At 45.3% G+C, this 16,361-nt stretch overlaps 1 protein-coding gene and 2 long non-coding RNA genes across 6 annotated transcripts in view; 1 reads left to right on the top strand and 2 right to left on the bottom strand.

The window, feature by feature from the left end:
• LOC129523562 (caspase recruitment domain-containing protein 8) overlaps positions 1-1,818 on the bottom strand; it is a 53,014-nt gene extending 51,196 nt beyond the window's left edge. For 3 of the 4 annotated variants that reach the window (XM_055370131.2, XM_055370133.2, XM_055370139.2), the window contains exon 1: positions 1,679-1,818. The gene's annotated coding sequence lies outside the window, so the exon portion shown is untranslated. The remainder of the gene's footprint in view (positions 1-1,678) is intronic. The other variant, XM_063701562.1, reaches the window with a different exon arrangement.
• Positions 1,540-15,115, top strand: LOC134757699 (uncharacterized). Its single transcript, XR_010132034.1, has 3 exons — positions 1,540-1,681; positions 2,238-5,567; positions 13,660-15,115. It is a non-coding gene; the product is annotated as an uncharacterized lncRNA (long non-coding RNA).
• Positions 3,418-16,310, bottom strand: LOC129528640 (uncharacterized). The gene is made up of 3 exons (XR_008673905.2): positions 16,208-16,310; positions 15,110-15,198; positions 3,418-4,812 (listed from the first exon to the last, which is right to left on the bottom strand). It is a non-coding gene; the product is annotated as an uncharacterized lncRNA (long non-coding RNA).
• Positions 16,311-16,361: the final 51 nt, after the last annotated feature.

The following is a 16,361-nucleotide window of genomic DNA, read 5'->3' as shown; positions in this document are numbered from 1 at the left end:
GAGTTATAAATAATAAATAATTGAGCCAGGTGAAGTAGTACATGCCTGTAATCCCACCTACTTGGGAGGCTGAGGTAGGAGTTTGAGCCCAGGAGTTTGAGTCCGGTCTGGGCAGCATTGCAAGATCCCATCCCCCAAATAATAAATAAACTAAGTAAGTAATCAATAATTGAATGAGAAAAGTTAGCTCATATTTCAATATGTTCAATCTTAGGATATATACTTCTAGGCAACCACTTAGTGACAAAAATTCTGTTGAAATCCATCATTGAAAGTTCATTATGTAAATAAATGTGAAGACTAGATAAGAACCACAGAACACAATGACATTGGAAAAAATGCCACAGTAATTCTTTGAAAAAAGAAATGCAGGCCTGGTGCGGTGGCTCATCCCTGTAATCCCAGCACTTTGGGAGGCCGAGGTGGGCAGATCACAAGTCAGGGGTTCGAGACCAGCCTGGCCAACACAGTGAAACCCCGTCTCTACTAAAAACACAAAAACAATTAGCTGGGTGTGGTGGTGGGCACCTGTAGTCCCAGCTACTCGGGAGGCTGAGGCAGGAGAGTGCTTTCAGAGAAAACTTCTTGATCACAAGGGGAAATCTGAAAGTTGTCAGAACAAAATGGATAACCCTGACAAATAGAGCCAGGAAGGCCATGAAGAGAGGGCTCTTATCCTTGCATGCCTGAAGATGAAAAAGACTCTACAAAACCCACAACCTTGCATAAAGGTCTTCACAACCTTAAAAAAATATATATTTCTGCAAGGAATGCTGCCCAGCAACTGCTGGTCCAACCTCAGACTAATGTCACCCTTGTTACTGATCTTTGTAGCCAAGGAAAATTCTGTTAAAACAATATGCAATCCTCCCCATTTCTGGCTTCCTTTATCTCCCTGAATATACACATAGTTTAATACGGCATGTCTATTCCCAATTGCAGTGCTCTATTCCCAAATAAACATTGTTTCCGGCTGGGCGCAGTGGCTCACGCCTGTAATCCCAACACTTTGGGAGGCCGAGGCGGGCTGATCTCGAGGTCAAGAGATGGAGACCATCCTGGCCAACATGGTGAAACCCCGTCTCTACCAAAAAATAAAAAATTAGCTGGGTGTGGTGGCGCACGCCTGTAGTCCCAGCTACTTGGGAGACTGAGGCACGAGAATCGCTTGAACCTGGGAGGCAGAGGTTGCAGTGAGCCAAGATCATGCCACTGTACTCCAGCCTAGCCACAGAGCGAGACTCCATCTCAAAAAGAAAAAAAAAATTGTTTCCCTTAGGAAGCTTTCATATGTTTGTTAGTTAGGTTAACACTTCTAATAATTAAAGTTATACAGTTACAGTGTAAAAGTATTAGTATTAACAACATAAACATTGGTATAAAAATTATTATTACAGAAATTAAAACAAATTGAGTATGAGAGAGATTATTAAGACTGTCCAAGCCAAGTCACTGAAGTCATAAATTTAAGTTATGACAGGATGCCGAGCTTCCAGAGGGTTTTGTTTTTAACAAGGGAGGGGCCCTATTTCCCCTTCTGACACGCTCATATGAACTTCTCACTTTGTCGTACTCCTTCCTTGCTGACCAAGAGGAACAGAACACAGAGCAGCCTGGCGGTGTCCTACCAACAAGCCTCCGTTTCTCCTTCCTGTACGCTGGGGCTCCTGAAACTCACCTGGTAAGCGCTCCAGAAAAGCAGCAGGTGGTGACTTTAGGAGAGGACGGGCCACATGGGAGAACCACCCTTAGGTCGGTTTCTCTGGTTCTCAACTTCTTTTGAAATAACGCTCGCAGAGGAGGCGGGCTTTCTGAGAACTGAGGGAAGTAAGCTCTCAGGACTTCCGGTCGCCATGATGGCTGTGGGCAGTCAATGGGGTCAGTGCAAGCATCTGGGCCATCTTTAATGTGGGCAGGAAAAAAACACGATTACACTTACTTCTGCAGAGTTTATAATATACTTATTCATTATTTAAAATAAAATATCTAAGACATATGTAATAGTATATTTTAAATAAAATTGAAGCAATATATGAAATTTCTCTGGAATTCAGCCAGCCACTCTCAGCTGTTACCACTATCCAGAAACGTCTTAATCCGCCTGCATGATTTATGTATTGGTTTGTATTTTAAATATCATTTTCTGTAATATTTAAAAGTTGTATTTGCTTGGTATCCTGCTATGCATTCTCATGCAATATGATTTTTAATCAATATTACTTTTTTTTTTTTTTGAGATGAAGTCTCCGTCTGTCACCCAGGCTGGAGTGTAATGGAGCAATCTCAGCTCACTGCAACCTCTGCCTCCCAGGTTCAAGCGATTCTCTTGCCTCAGCCTCCCGAGTAGCTGGAATTACAGGCACATGCCACCACGCTCGACTAATTTTTTGTATTTTTAGTAAAGACGGAGTTTCACCGTGTTGGTCAGGATGGTCTCCATCTCTTGACCTCGAGATCAGCCAGCCTCGGTCTTCCAAAGTGCTGGGATTACAGGCGTGAGCCACTGTGCCCGGCCTTGGTTTCTAACTACTATTTGGAAGGATCTGTGGAGAAATGGTTACTTCGAGGGCTGGGGCAGGAATATATAAGATAACATTGGAACAAATTGTGACGCCAGAACATGAAGAAATATTTTAAAAAGGATGGGGCATGTTGACTGAACACAGAAGACAAGCATGCATGACCTCAGCCTAATCGTGAGAAAACATCAAAGAAATCCAAATTGATAAACATTCTGTAAAATAATTGGCCATGCTCAGCAAAAGTGTCACAATCACAAAAGACAAGGGAAGAATAAGAAACGGTCACAGCCTGGAGGAATCTAAGGAGAGATAACAAGTAAGTGCAATGTGAGATCCTCGATTCGATCTTGGAGAAGAAAGAGGACATTAAGAGAAATATTGACAAAATTCAAATAAGGTCTGCACATTAGGTAATGGTAAGATATGCTGACATCAATTTCCTGGTTGGATAATTGTATTACATATACTATTATATGTAATATAATAGTGATCCTCTCACTTCAGCCTCCCGAGTAGCTGGGATTACAGGCGCAAACCACTGTGCCTGGCTTCACGAGAAAAAAATTAAATATATAATTGGGACTAGGTAAAATAATACTAAATAAGAAATAATTTGAATGCATACTATATTAACTCTGGAATAACAATACTTAAGTAAAGTAAAAGTGTTTGTTATAACAAAGGGAAGCTTGTAGTTCAGAGGATAGCTAAATTAAATTTGTTGCAGGGTGTGAGAGACATAACAAACATAAACACATGAAATATGTAGATTTTTATATTTTTATTGAAAATTGGATAGAAATATTTGGTTTGTTCAGTTGGAACATGTGAGTTGATTATTATGCATATAAATAAACAGACATTCAGTGTAGGGGCCAGCCCTACAGGGTCTGTGGCTCTTTCTCCCCTTGTGCGGCGACGAGAGATCGTAGAAATAAAGACACAAGACAAAGAAATAGAAGAAAAGACAACTGGGCCCGGGGGACCACTACCACCAAGATGCGGAGACCAGCAGTGGCCCCGAATACCTGGCCGTGCTGATATTTATTGGATACAGAGCAAAAGGGGCAGGGTAAGGAGTGTGAGTCATCTCCAGTGATTGATAAGGTCACATGAGTCACGTTTCCACCGGACAGGGGGCCCCTCCCTGTTTGGCAGCCCTGGTGGAGAGAGAGAGGAGACAGCTTATGCCATTATTTCTGCATTTCAGAGACTTTTAGTACTTTTACTAATTCTGCTACTGCTATCTAGAGGGCGGAGCCAGGTGTACAGAGTGGAACAGGAAAGTGAAACAGGAGCGTGACCGCTGAAGCACAGCATCACAGGGAGACGGTTAGGCCTCCGGATAACTGCGGGCGGGCCTGACTGATGTCAGGCCTTCCACAAGAGGCGGTGGAGCAGAGTCCTCTCTAACTCCCCCGGGGAAAGAGAGACTCCCTTTCCTGGTCCGCTAAGTAACGGGTGCCTTTTCTAGGCACTGACGCTACCGCTAGACCAAGGTCCACTAAGTAACAGGTGCCTTCCCAGACGCTGGCATTACCACTAGACCAAGGAGCCCTCTAGTGGCCCTGTCTGGGTGTGACAGAAGGCTCGCACTCTTGTCTTCTAGTCACTTCTCACCGTGCCCCTTCAGCTCCTATCTCTGTATGGCCTGGTTTTTCCTAGGTTATGATTGTAGAGTGGGGATTATTATAATATTGGAATAAAGAGTAATTGCTACAAACTAATGATTAATGATATTCATATATAATCATATCTATGATCTAGATCTAGTATAACTATTCTTATTTTATATATTTTCTTTATTATACTGGAACAGCTCGTGCCCTCGGTCTCTTGCCTCGGCACCGGGTGGCTTTCCGCCCACAACTCAGGTGTTGCAGATAAATTCATTTGTGGTAAAATAAAACATTTGTATAGGGTTTTGGAATTCAAATCTTTAAAATCACTTCTCTGAATTTCCATTAGATGATTATTGCTACCAATAAAATTTTAGTAGCTAAACACAACCACCTTCTAAGAACTTAGAACTCTCAGACTGGGCACGATGGCTCACGTCTGTAATCCCAGAACTTTGGGAGGCCAAGGCAGGCAGATCACCTGAGGTCGGGAGTTCAAGACCAGCCTGAGCAACATGGAGAAACCCCGTCTCTACTAAAAATACAAAATTAGCCGGGCATGGTGGCGCATGCCTGTAATCCCAGCTACTCAGGAGGCTGAGACGGGAGAATTGCTTGAACCTGAGATCGCGCCATTGCACTCCAGCTTGGCAAGAAGAGAGAAACTCCGTCTGAAAAAAAAAAAAAAAAGAACTTAGAACTCTCCAATAGTAAATGGCCAGTTCCCTCAGAATAAAAACCAAAATATTTCAACCAAGGTGAACTTTGCATAATTAATTCAATTGTTACACTTTCTTCTTAAAGAAGTTGTGAAGAACTTCAAAATGACGTGACTATATAACAATAGTGAGATGCAAACAAAGAACAAAAACTACCACAAAAGAAATTGTGAATTTCATTCAGCAGCTTTACTGTTAGTCTTAATATGGTGCTTTTTAGGAGTTGGTTTTGCATTGCTCAGTAGCAGAGATATAATTATGGCTTGTTATATGTGGTAATATAATATAAAAGTATACCCTCTCTAGCCTTGTCTACTGACAGAATTACGTGCAATGTCACAGCAAGAGCCTGATGCCCAGAATTCTTGTTTTGATCTGTAAATCTCTAATAGTAATTGTGAAGAGCTCAACTCAGTATGGAAGCTGATCTGGTCACGCATTTTTTTTCAGCATCTTAAATAAACAGCACAGAGTCTGAGGCCACACTATGCTGGACACACTGTAATCGCACAAACAAAATTGTAGGGCTTTGTTCCAAGATGGTGTTAAGACTTGATCTATGGATCAGATCAACTTGTGGGTGATTCAGAGGTGCACCCACTAGTTCCCTGCAACCAGAAATTGTAAACCTACTTGCGTGTTTAAAGATGCTTGAAGCAATATTGCAGAGAGAGGATGGTGAGACAGTGGAGTGCTGCTGTATGATGGTGAGTGTTAAACACAATTTGATTTATTAAAATTAAGTTGCATTCCTTGGATACAAATAGTTCGTTTTAAAAAATAGGCATAGTATTACACTATTTTTTTATTTATTTTTTGTTCTGAAGACAGAGTCTCACTCTGTCACCCAGGCTGGAGTGCAGTGGCGAGATCTCAGCTCACTGCAACCTCCGCCTCCTGGGTTCAAGCAATTCTCCTATCTCAGCCTCTGGAGTAGCTGGAATTACAGGCGTGCGCCACCACGCCCGGCTAATTTTTGTATTTTTAGTAGAGATGGGGTTTTGCCATGCTGACCAGGCAAGTCTGGAACTCCTGGGCTCAGGCTATCCACCTGCCTCAGCCTCCCAACGTGCTGGGATTACAGGCCTGAGCCACCGTGCCCGGTCATCCCATTTTAATATATTTAATAAAACCAAATAGTCAAAAAGTTAAGATGGATTATTTATGGGTGTTTGGATTTTGAGCGATTTGTAATTCACTAATTTTCTTTTCTGTTATCCAAAGTGTCTACAATGCTATTAATAATATGTATTTTTACCATTATATAAAAATTAATCTTCAAAAATTACAATAAGATATCACTTTACACATACTAGAATGGCCATTTTTAAAAGGCCCATAATAACAATTATAGGTGAGGATATGGAGAAGCTGGCCCCCTCCTACACTGCTGGTGGGAATGGAGATTGGTGCTTTGGTATATGTGCTGCCGAAGCGAGCACAGAAATTGGCGCTTTGGAAAACAGTCTGGCAGTTCCTTGAAGGTTAAACATAGAGTTACCATATGACCCAGCAACTCCACTCCTAAGTATGCACCCAAGAGAAGGAAATAATCTGTCCACATGGAAATTTATACTGAATATTCACAGTATCATTTTTCATAACAGCCCCAAAGTGGAACTCACCCAAATATCTATCGTCTGCTGAATGGACAGAGAATACGTGGTGTCTCCATATGGTGGAATATTGTTCAGCCATGAAAGCAAAGGAGGTGCTGTTATGCTGTATAATATGGATGGACCTTGAAAACATACGGGAAGTGAAAGAATCCATCACAAAGGACAATATATTGTTTGATGCCTGTCTTAGTCACTTTGGGCTTCTTTAACAAAAGTATCATAGACCACGTGGCTTAAACAACAGAATTTATTGTCATAGTTCTGGAGGCTGGGAAGTCCAAGATCAAGGCACTAGTACATTCAGTGCCTGGAGAGGACCTGCTTCCTTGTTCATAGATGGCTGACTTCTTGATGCATTCTCCCATGGTAGAAAGTGGGAGCGAGGTCTCTGGGGTCTCTTTTCTGAGGGCATTGAGACCATTCATGAGGATTCCACCCTCATGACCTCATCACCTCCCGAAGGCCCCATCTCCTCCTATCATCATATTTGGAGTTAGGATTTCAACACATGAACTTGAGGGTGGACACATACATTTGGTCCATAACAACAACTATTAAATCAAACGTCAGAATAAGTAAACCTATGGAGACAGAAGGTGGATGCGTGGGTGCCTGTGGCTGGGTGTGCGTGCCTGTGGGGAACGGGGAGTGCCACTTAATGAGTTCTTTTTGAGGTGATGACGCTGTCCTAAAACTGATTGTGGTGGTGGTTGTACAACTTCATAACTATACTATATATACAACATTGAATTGTATAGTTTAAGTGGGTGAATTGTGTGGTTTGTGAACTGTATATCCATAAAGCCATTATTTTAAAAATCTAGTCTTTAAAAAATGTCATAGCAGAGCTGGTGAAGGTGATGGATTAGACAGCGGTTCCTAAACCCAAGTATTTTAAAGAAATCAAGGTGACAATTTAGGCAAGAAAAACGATTAGGGTTGTACGAGAGAAGAATGGAAGGCAAGGAAAATAATCACCATTTCACTTCCAAAAGTCCTTTTCGGAAGATAGTCTTTTAATTAATTTTAACACAAAGTGTACAAAATATATTAGTTTACTAACTCTAGTTTTGTCTTATATTGACAAACTCTTCAATATCTAGATACTAGATATTATAAAATTAGGACCCATTTGTCCAGTACCTACACAACATATACAGTGTAGCAAAGTTAAATGAAATGCAGGCTGGGCACGGTGGCTCACGCCTATAATCCCAATACTTTGGGAGGCTGAGGCTGGCGGATAACCTGAGGTTGGGAGTACGAGACCAGCCTGACCAACATGGAGAAACCCCGTCTCTACTAAAAATACAAAATTAGCCGGGCGTGGTGGCCCATGCCTGTAATTCCAGCTACTTGGGAGGCTGAGGCACGAGAATCGGTTGAACCCAGGTAGCGGAGGTTGCAGTGAGCCGAGATCGTGCCTCTGCACTCCAGCCTGGACGACAGAGTGAGACTCTGTCTCAAAAAAAAAAAAAAAAGAGTAAATTTCCATTAACTGGCAAGTAATGGATCCAGGTCTACAATGCTCTATCTCCTAATGTCATCTCCAGATTAATTTTTTAAATCACCCAGGGCAGCAATCTGCAATGTCCTCTGGATCTGTGTAAACTCTTGTGTGGCAAATGGCTGAAAGTTCAACTTCAATGCAGTAAAAATATAGAGTGTCCTGGCTCCGTTGAATGCAAGAACAGAAGGTAGGACTGACCCTAGGGAGGCTGATCCATGGGCTCCAAAAACACCACAGGGAAGGAACGTTTCTCCAGGTGTCCACCTTGCCTTCCATGGTGTTGGCTCCACACAATATTCACATGAAGCTTCACATCTCACAAGAGACAAAAGGGAGAGGAGCAAGGGCAGCCTCTGATCCCTCCCAATGAGAAGTCTCCTCGGGATGTCATAATGTCTCGCAAGCCCATTTCCCAGCCAGCTTATGTTTCCAGGAAGTCAGGGGAACAGATTAAATTTTCAAAATCATGCCTAGAGGAGGGTCAAGATGCCTGACTGGACACAGCCCAGAAGCACCACTCCCACCAAGAGAAACCAAGATATTGGATAAACCAACAGACTTAGAGAAGATCTTCGCAGGGAAAACACCAAGAGTTGATACAGAGGCATGCAGACAACAGGGCTGAAGAGCTAGGAACCTGGGAATGCGGTGTGGGGTAGCTGAATGCTAGGGCCAATTCCCAGCACTGAAAGGCTCCTAGGGGAGGGGTTAGTGAAGGGACAGAGGGACGACAGGCTGTCACCACAGACCGCTGATGTCCCAGCTATAGGAGACTGCCCACCTTCCATAGACATTTTTTTTTCTTTTGAGATGGAGTTTCGCTCTTGTTGCCCAGGCTGGAATGCAATGGCATGATCTCAGCTCACTGCAACCTCTGCCTCTCAGGTTCTAATGATTCTCTTGCCTCAGTCTCCCGAGTAGCTGGGATTACAGGTGCCCACCGCCACGCTCAGCTAATTTTTGTATTTTTAGTAGAGATGGGGGTTTCACCATGTTGGCCAGGCTGGTCTTGAACTCCTGTCCTCATGATCCACTCGCCTCAACCTCCAAAAGTGCTGGGATTACAGGCGTGAGCCACCGCGCCCGGCCTCCGTAGACATTTTGTCAGAGGCATTTGAACCAGAGCAACTCCATCTTGAGTAGGAGGTGGAGAAAATGAGGCTGAGACCTACCGGGCTGCATTCCCAAATGATGAAGGCATTCTAAGTCACAGGATGAGATAGGAGGTCGGCCCAAGATACAGGTCATAAAGACCTTGCTGATCAAACAGGTTGCAGTAAAGGAGCCGGCCAAAACCCACCAAAACCAAGATGGCGACGAGAGTGACCTCTGGTGGTCCTCACTGCTACACTCCCACCAGCTCCATGACAGTTTACAGATGCCATGGCAACGTCAGGAAGTTACCCTATGTGGACCAAAAAGGGAAGACATGAATAATCCACCCCTTGGTTACCATATCATCAAGAAATAACCATAAAAACGGGCAACCAAGGCTGGGCACAGTGGCTCATGCCTGTAATCCCAGCACTTTGGGACGCTGAGGCGGGCAGATCACCTGAGGTCAGGAGTTTGAGATCAGCCTGGCCAGTATGGTGAAACCCCGTCTCTACTGAAAATACAAAAAAAATTAGCAGGGCCTAGTGGTGGGCCTGGTGGTGGGCACCTGTAATCCCAGCTACTCAGGAGGCTGAGGCAGGAGAATGGCATGAACCCGGGAGGCAGAGGTTGCAGTTTGCCGAGATCACGCCATTGCACTCCAACCTGGGCAACAGGAGCGAAACTCCGTCTCAAAAAAGAAAGAAAGAAAGAAAGAAAAACATGTTAAATGACAACACAAGGATCTAATTGGCAAAACTGAAACCAAAGAAAATTTTACAGAAAAAAATGACCTACTTTCTACAACAATAACAATGTTTGAATGGGGGGATGGAATTAGATAAGTGGCAACTTAGATTAACAAAGAACACACACACACACAAAAAACCTATTATAGTGGATGATTTGTATCTCTATGCAAAGCAATAAAGTAAAAATAAGAACCAGGGAAATGACAACATTAACGGGATATTTTATGATGTCCTGAATGATGATTACTTTTAATTGTACGGGAGTATTCATGTAAGACAGTAAAGCATTTTTTAACTCTTCATCTTTTAAACATACATAGTGATATTTTTATTTTTTATTTATTGATACAGAGTCTTGCTCTGTCACCCAGACTGGAGTGCAGTGGCAAGATCTCAGCTCACTACAACCTCCACCTCCTGAGCTCAAGCGATCCTCCGGCCTCAGCCTCCCGAGTAGCTGAAGTAGCTGGGACTACGTGCACCACACGCCTGACTACTTTTTTTTTTTTTTTTTTAAGAGACAGGGTTTTGCCATTTTGCCCAGGCTGGTCTCGAACTCCTGAGCTCAGGCAATCCACCCACTTCGGCCTCTCAAAGCATGAACCACTGTACCTGGCCATCATAGTGTTATTTTTACAGGTGAAATAATATAATGTTCCCAATTTTCTTTAAAAAGATCCACCTAGCAGTGAAGGCATAGGTGAAACGGGATATTGAGGATACCAGAAAAGAAGCAGGTTTTTTTGTGTTTTTTTGGGTTTTTTTTTTTTTTTTTTTTGAGACAGAGTCTCACTCTGTCACCCAGGCTGGAGTGCAGTGGCGCAATCTTGGCTCACTGCAACCTCCGCCTCCTGGCTTCCAGCGATTCTCCTGCCTCAGCCTCCCAAGTAGCTGGGATTACAGGCGTCCACCGCACCCAGCTAATTTTTGTATTTTTAGTAGAGACTGGGTTTCACCATGTTGGCCAAGCTGGTCTCGAACTCCTGATCTCGTGATCCGCCCGCCTCGGCCTCCCAAAGTGCTGGGATTACAGGCGTGAGCCACCGCCCCTGGCCAAGAAGCAGGTTTTTGAAGGGACAGGATGAGAAAACAAGGAAAGGAAGCACTGCTGGAGGAGATGAAGACCCAGAGAAAATAGAAGGGAATTGGACACCTACAACCACTAGAGGTCGCAAGAGGAATATCCTTTAGTGCCCTGAGCCCAGACCTGAACCAAGGTTTAACAGGGTTCTTCTCAAGTCCTTGGACTCCTTCGGTCATAATTTGGGAGCCTCCAAAAAGGAGAGCCTGAAATGAGGGCTTACGTGCAGGTAGTTTATTTGGGGAAGAGGTCAGAAATTTTCTTTTTTTTTTTTTATGGAGTTCCACTCTTGTTGCCCAGGCTGGAGTGCAATGGCACACTCGGCTCACCACAACCTCCGCCTCCCAGGTTCAAGCGATTCTCCTGCCTCAGCCTCCCGAGTAGCTGGAATTACAGGCATGCGCCACCACGCCCAGCTAATTTTGTATTTTTAGTAGAGACGGGGTATCTCCATGTTGGTCAGGCTGGTCTTGAACTCCTGACCTCAGGTGATCCGCCCGCCTCGGCCTCCCAAAGTGCTGAGATTACAGGTGTGAGCCACCGCCCCCAGCCCGAGGTCAGAAATTTTCTTAAACCACATTGTACTTTTTTTTTTTTTTTTTGAGACGGAGTCTCACTCTGTTGCCGAGGCTGGAGTGCAGTGGCACGATCTCAGCTCACTGCAACCTCTCCCCGTCAGGTTCAAACAATTCTCCCGCCTCAGCCTCCCGAGTACCTGGGACTACAGGCATGCACTACCATGCCTGGCTCATTTTTGTATTTTTAGTAGAGACGGGGTTTCACCATGTTGGCCAGGCTGGTGTTGAACTCCTGACCGCAGGTGATCCGCCCGCCTCAGCTTCCCAAAGTGCTGGGATTACAGGTGTGAGCCACCATGCCCAGCCATACATTTTACTTTTGAACACTACATACCATGGAATACTGTTCAGACTTTAAAAGGAATGAAATACTGATACATGCTTCACCATAGGTGAACTTGGAAAACAGTGTGCAAAATTAAATACGTCAGACACAAAAAGGCAAAGGCCGAGTGATTCCACTTCTAGGAGATTCCTAGAACAGTCAAATTCCTGGACACAGAAAGTAGAACAGAGCTTACCAGGGACTGAGAGAAAAAGGGAATGGGGTGTGATTATTTAACGGGTACGGAGTTTCAATTGGGAAAGATGACAAAGTTCTGGAGATGAATCGTGATGATGGTTACACAGCAATGTGGCTGTACTTAATGCCACTGAAGTGTACACTTTAAAATGGTTCACATGGAGGCCGGGCGCGGTGGCTCATGTCTGTAATCCCAGCACTTTGGGAGGCCGAGGTGGGTGGATCACGAGGTCAGGAGATCGAGACCATCCTGGCTAACATGGTGAAACCCCATCTCTACTAAAAATACAAAAAAAATAGCTGGGCGTGGCAGATGCCTGTAGTCCCAGCTACTCAGGAGGCTGAGGCAGGAGAATGGCGTGAACCCGGGAGGCGGAGCTTGCAGTGAGCCAAGATCGTGCCACTGCACCTCAGCCTGGGTGACAGAGTGAGAGTCCGTCACAAAAAAAAAAAAAGGTTCACATGGAAATGTTTGTGATGTATAGTTTATCACCGTAAAAAAATGTAACTGGGGTAAGTATGATCAATATTTGGCAATTTAAGCTTTATGGTAGAATTTCATTACTAGAGTGAAGAAAGACAGTCCATAAAAAATAAATTATTTAGGCCGGGGTGCAGTGGCTCATGCCTGCAATCCCAGCACTTCGGGAGGCCGAGGCAGGTGGATCACCTGAGGTTGCGAGTTTGAGGCCAGCCTGACCAACATGGAGAAACCCCGTCTCTACTAAAAACACAAAACTTAGCCAGGCGTGGTGACGTGTGCCTGTAATCCCAGCTACTCGGGAGGCTGAGGTGGGAGAATTGCTTGAACCCGGGAGGCAGAGGTTGTGGTGAGCTGAGATTGCGCCATCACACTCCAGCCTGGGCAACAAGAGCGAAACTCCGTCTCAAAATAAATAAATAAATAAATAATTTAATTGACCAGATAGGGACTCCCAGCCCTTCCTTCCTGGGGAGCTCCAGGAGCTAGCTGGGCTGGGCTTAATCTTTCCTCCCAAAGAACCAAAAGAAAAAGAGATGCACATCAAGGTTTGCTGGGGATCCTCAAAGGAAAAGAAACGATGTAACTCGAGTAGAGGATAAACGCTTTGTTCAGCTGATTTGCATCAGGGGCACCTGAAGATCAAGCAACTCCCCAGTTAAGCAGAGTCAGTGTGGGAAACTGAGTCAGTGTCCTGGAGGTCTGGGTTTAGGCAGTCATTTTGGGTTTTGTTTTGTTTTGTTTTGTTTTGTTTGTTTGTTTTGAGACGGACTCTTGCTCTGTCACCCAGGCTGGAGTGCAATGGCACTATCTCAGCTCACTGCAACCTCCTCCTCCCAGGTTCAAACGATTCTCCTGCCTCAGCCTCCCGAGCAGCTGGGATTACAGGTATGCACCACCACGCCCAGCTCGTTTTTGTATTTTTAGTAGAGACAGGGTTTCGCCATGTTGGCCTTGAACTCCTCGCCTCAGGTGATCTGCCCACCTCAGCCTCCCAAAGTGCTGGGATTACAGATGTGAGCCACTGCACCCAGCCAAGGCAGTAGGCAGTAGTTTTAACTGCAACTTGCAGTTGGAGTTCTTTTCATCTCTTGGGAAGTTGTTGGTGCAATCCCAATAAAAGTATTTCTTTTCTCTTTTTTCCTTTTTTTTGGAAATAGGATCCTGCTGTGTCGCTCAGGCTGGAGTGCCGTGACATGATCACAGCTCACTGCATCCTTGATCTCCCAGGCTCAACCAAACCTCCCACCTCAGCCTCCTGAGTAGCTGGAACTACAGGTGTGCGCCACCATGCCTGGCTAATATTGTGTGTGTGTGTGTGTGTTTGTGTGTGTGTGTGTGTGTGAAGACGAGGTCTCACTATGTTGTCCAGGCTGATCTCGAACTCCTGGGCTCAAGTAATCCTCCTGCCTGAGCCTCCTAAAGTGCCGGGAATTATAGGAGTGACCCACCATGCCCAGCCAGAACAGTATTTCTGAGAACAGTTTTTGAAAACTGTCTTGAATGGTTAAAATAACAGAATGACCAAAGTATGATTTCTTTTTTTTTTGAGACAGGGTCTCACTCTGTCGCCCAGGCTGGAGTGCAGTGGCGCGATCTCCACTCACTGCAAGCTCCGCCTCCCGGGTTCACGCCATTCTCCTGCCTCAGCCTCCCAAGTAGCTGGGACTACAGGCGCCCGCCACCATGCCCAGCTAATTTTTTGTATTTTTAGTAGAGATGGGGTTTCACCGTGGTCTCGATCTTCTGACCTCGTGATCCGCCCACCTCGGCCTCCCAAAGTGCTGGGATTATAGGCTTGAGCCACCACGCCCGGCCAAAGTATGATTTCAGGAACTCACTAGCAAGCAGTGTGGGTGTTTGGATGTGAGACTTGAGAGAATAACTGGAAAGCTGGCAGAGAGCAGCTCTGCCACAGTCTGAACTCCCCGTGTCTTTCCAAGTCTATAATATGTTTTGGAGTCCAGTAGTTGAGACTCCAACTGTGTAGCTGGATAAAGCAAGATGATAATATTCCCACAGCAAGGAGGACTACAATCCATGTTTTTATCACAGCAAAACATATGTCACTCAGGAAGCAAATTATGTAAGTGTTTAAAATCATTTCAGGCCAGGTGTGGTGACTCACACCTGTAATCCCAGCACTTTGGGAGGCCAAGGCCGGAGGATCACTTAAGCCCAGCGTCAGGCCTCTGAGCCTAAGCTCAGCCATTGTAACCCCTGTGACCTACACATATACGTCCAGATGGTCTGCAGGAGCCAAGAAGTCTGGAGCAGCTGAAAAACCACAAAAGAAGTGAAACAGCCAGTTCCTGCCTTAACTGATTAACCCACCTTATGACATTCCACCATTATGACTTGTTCCTGCCCTGCCCCAACGGATCAGTCGACCCTGTGACATTCTTCTCCTGGACAATGAGTCCCATGATCTCTCCACAATGCACCTTGTGAGCCCCTCCCCTGCTGACAACAGATAACCACCTTTAACTGTAACTTTCCACTGCCTACCCCAGGCCTATAAAGCTGCCCCTCTCCTATCTCCCTTCGCTGACTCTCTTTTCGAACTCAGCCCACTTGCACCCAAGTGAATAAACAGCCTTTGTTGCTTACACAAAGCTTGTTTAGGTGGTCTTCTATACGGACACGCGTGACACCCAGGAGTTCGAGACGAGTCTGGGCAGCATAGTGAGTTTTCATCTCTAAAAAAAAAAAAAAAGTTAAAATTAGCCAGGCGTGCTTGTACGCGCCTGTGGTCCCAGCTACTTGGGAGACTGAAGTGGTAGGATCGCTTGAGGCTGCAGTGAGCCAAGATTGCGCCACTGCACTCCAGCCTGAAGGACAAAGCAAGACCTTGTCTCAAAAAAAAAAAAAAAGAAAAAAAGAATAAGAAAAGGAAAAAATAAAAAAGGAAGGGAGGGAGGGAGGGGCAGAGAGGGAGAGAGGAAGGGGGAAAGGAAGGAAAGAAAGAAAGCGAAAGGGAGGGAGAGAGAGAAAGGAAAGGGAGGGAAGGAGAGAGAAAAAGAAAAAAGAGAAGAAAAGAAGAAAGAAGGGAGGGAGGAAGGGAGGGAGGAAGGGAGGGAGGAAGGGAGGGAGGAAGGGAGGGAGGAAGGGAGGGAGGAAGGGAGGGAGGAAGGGAGAGAGAGAAAGAAAGAAAAGAAGAAAGAGAAAAAAGAAAGGAAGGAAGGAGGGAGAGGAAAAGAAAGAAAGAAAAGAAAAAAGAAAGAAAAGAAAGAAAGAGAAAAAAGGGAAAGAAAGAAAAAGAAAGAAAGAAAAGAAAAGAAAAGAAGGGCCGGGCGCGGTGGCTCACGCCTGTAATCTCAGCACTTTGGGAGGCCGAGGCGGGCGGATCACGAGGTCAGGAGATCGCTGAAACCCTGTCTTTACTAAAAATACAAAAACTTAGCCAGGGTGGTGGCGGGCGCCTGTAGTCCCAGCTACTCGGAGGCTGAGGCGAGAGAATGGCATGAACCCGGGAGGCGGAGGTTGCAGTGAGCCGAGATCGCGCCGCTGCACTCCACCCTGGGCGACAGAGCGAGACTCCGTCTCAAAAAAAAAAAAAGAAAGAAAGAAAAGGAAGGAAGGAAGAAAAAATCATTTCAAGGGTAGGTGACGGGAGCCTTGCGTAATTTAGCCGCTAGTCAACGGATGGGGGGAGTGGTAGCAAAAACATGAAAATGGGGACAAGAGAGAAACTGGAGAATCCCCAACCTGTCTGTTTCCGCCCTTTTACAGTACTGAGGAAAAAAAAAGCCTTCTTTCCTTGGGAAATGCAGGAAGCCAGCAAGCGGCCGGCGTCTCCGGAGCCCGCAAGGAGGCGCGTTGGCTGCGCAGAGAGCGCGCTTCCCAGCTGGAGAGCCTAGGA

Source organism: Gorilla gorilla, chromosome 20, assembly GCF_029281585.2.
Source record: "Gorilla gorilla gorilla isolate KB3781 chromosome 20, NHGRI_mGorGor1-v2.1_pri, whole genome shotgun sequence".
NCBI lineage: Eukaryota > Metazoa > Chordata > Mammalia > Primates > Hominidae > Gorilla > Gorilla gorilla.
The sequence above is the reverse complement of the archived record's forward strand: the minus strand, read 5'-3'. Positions and strand labels throughout refer to the sequence as shown.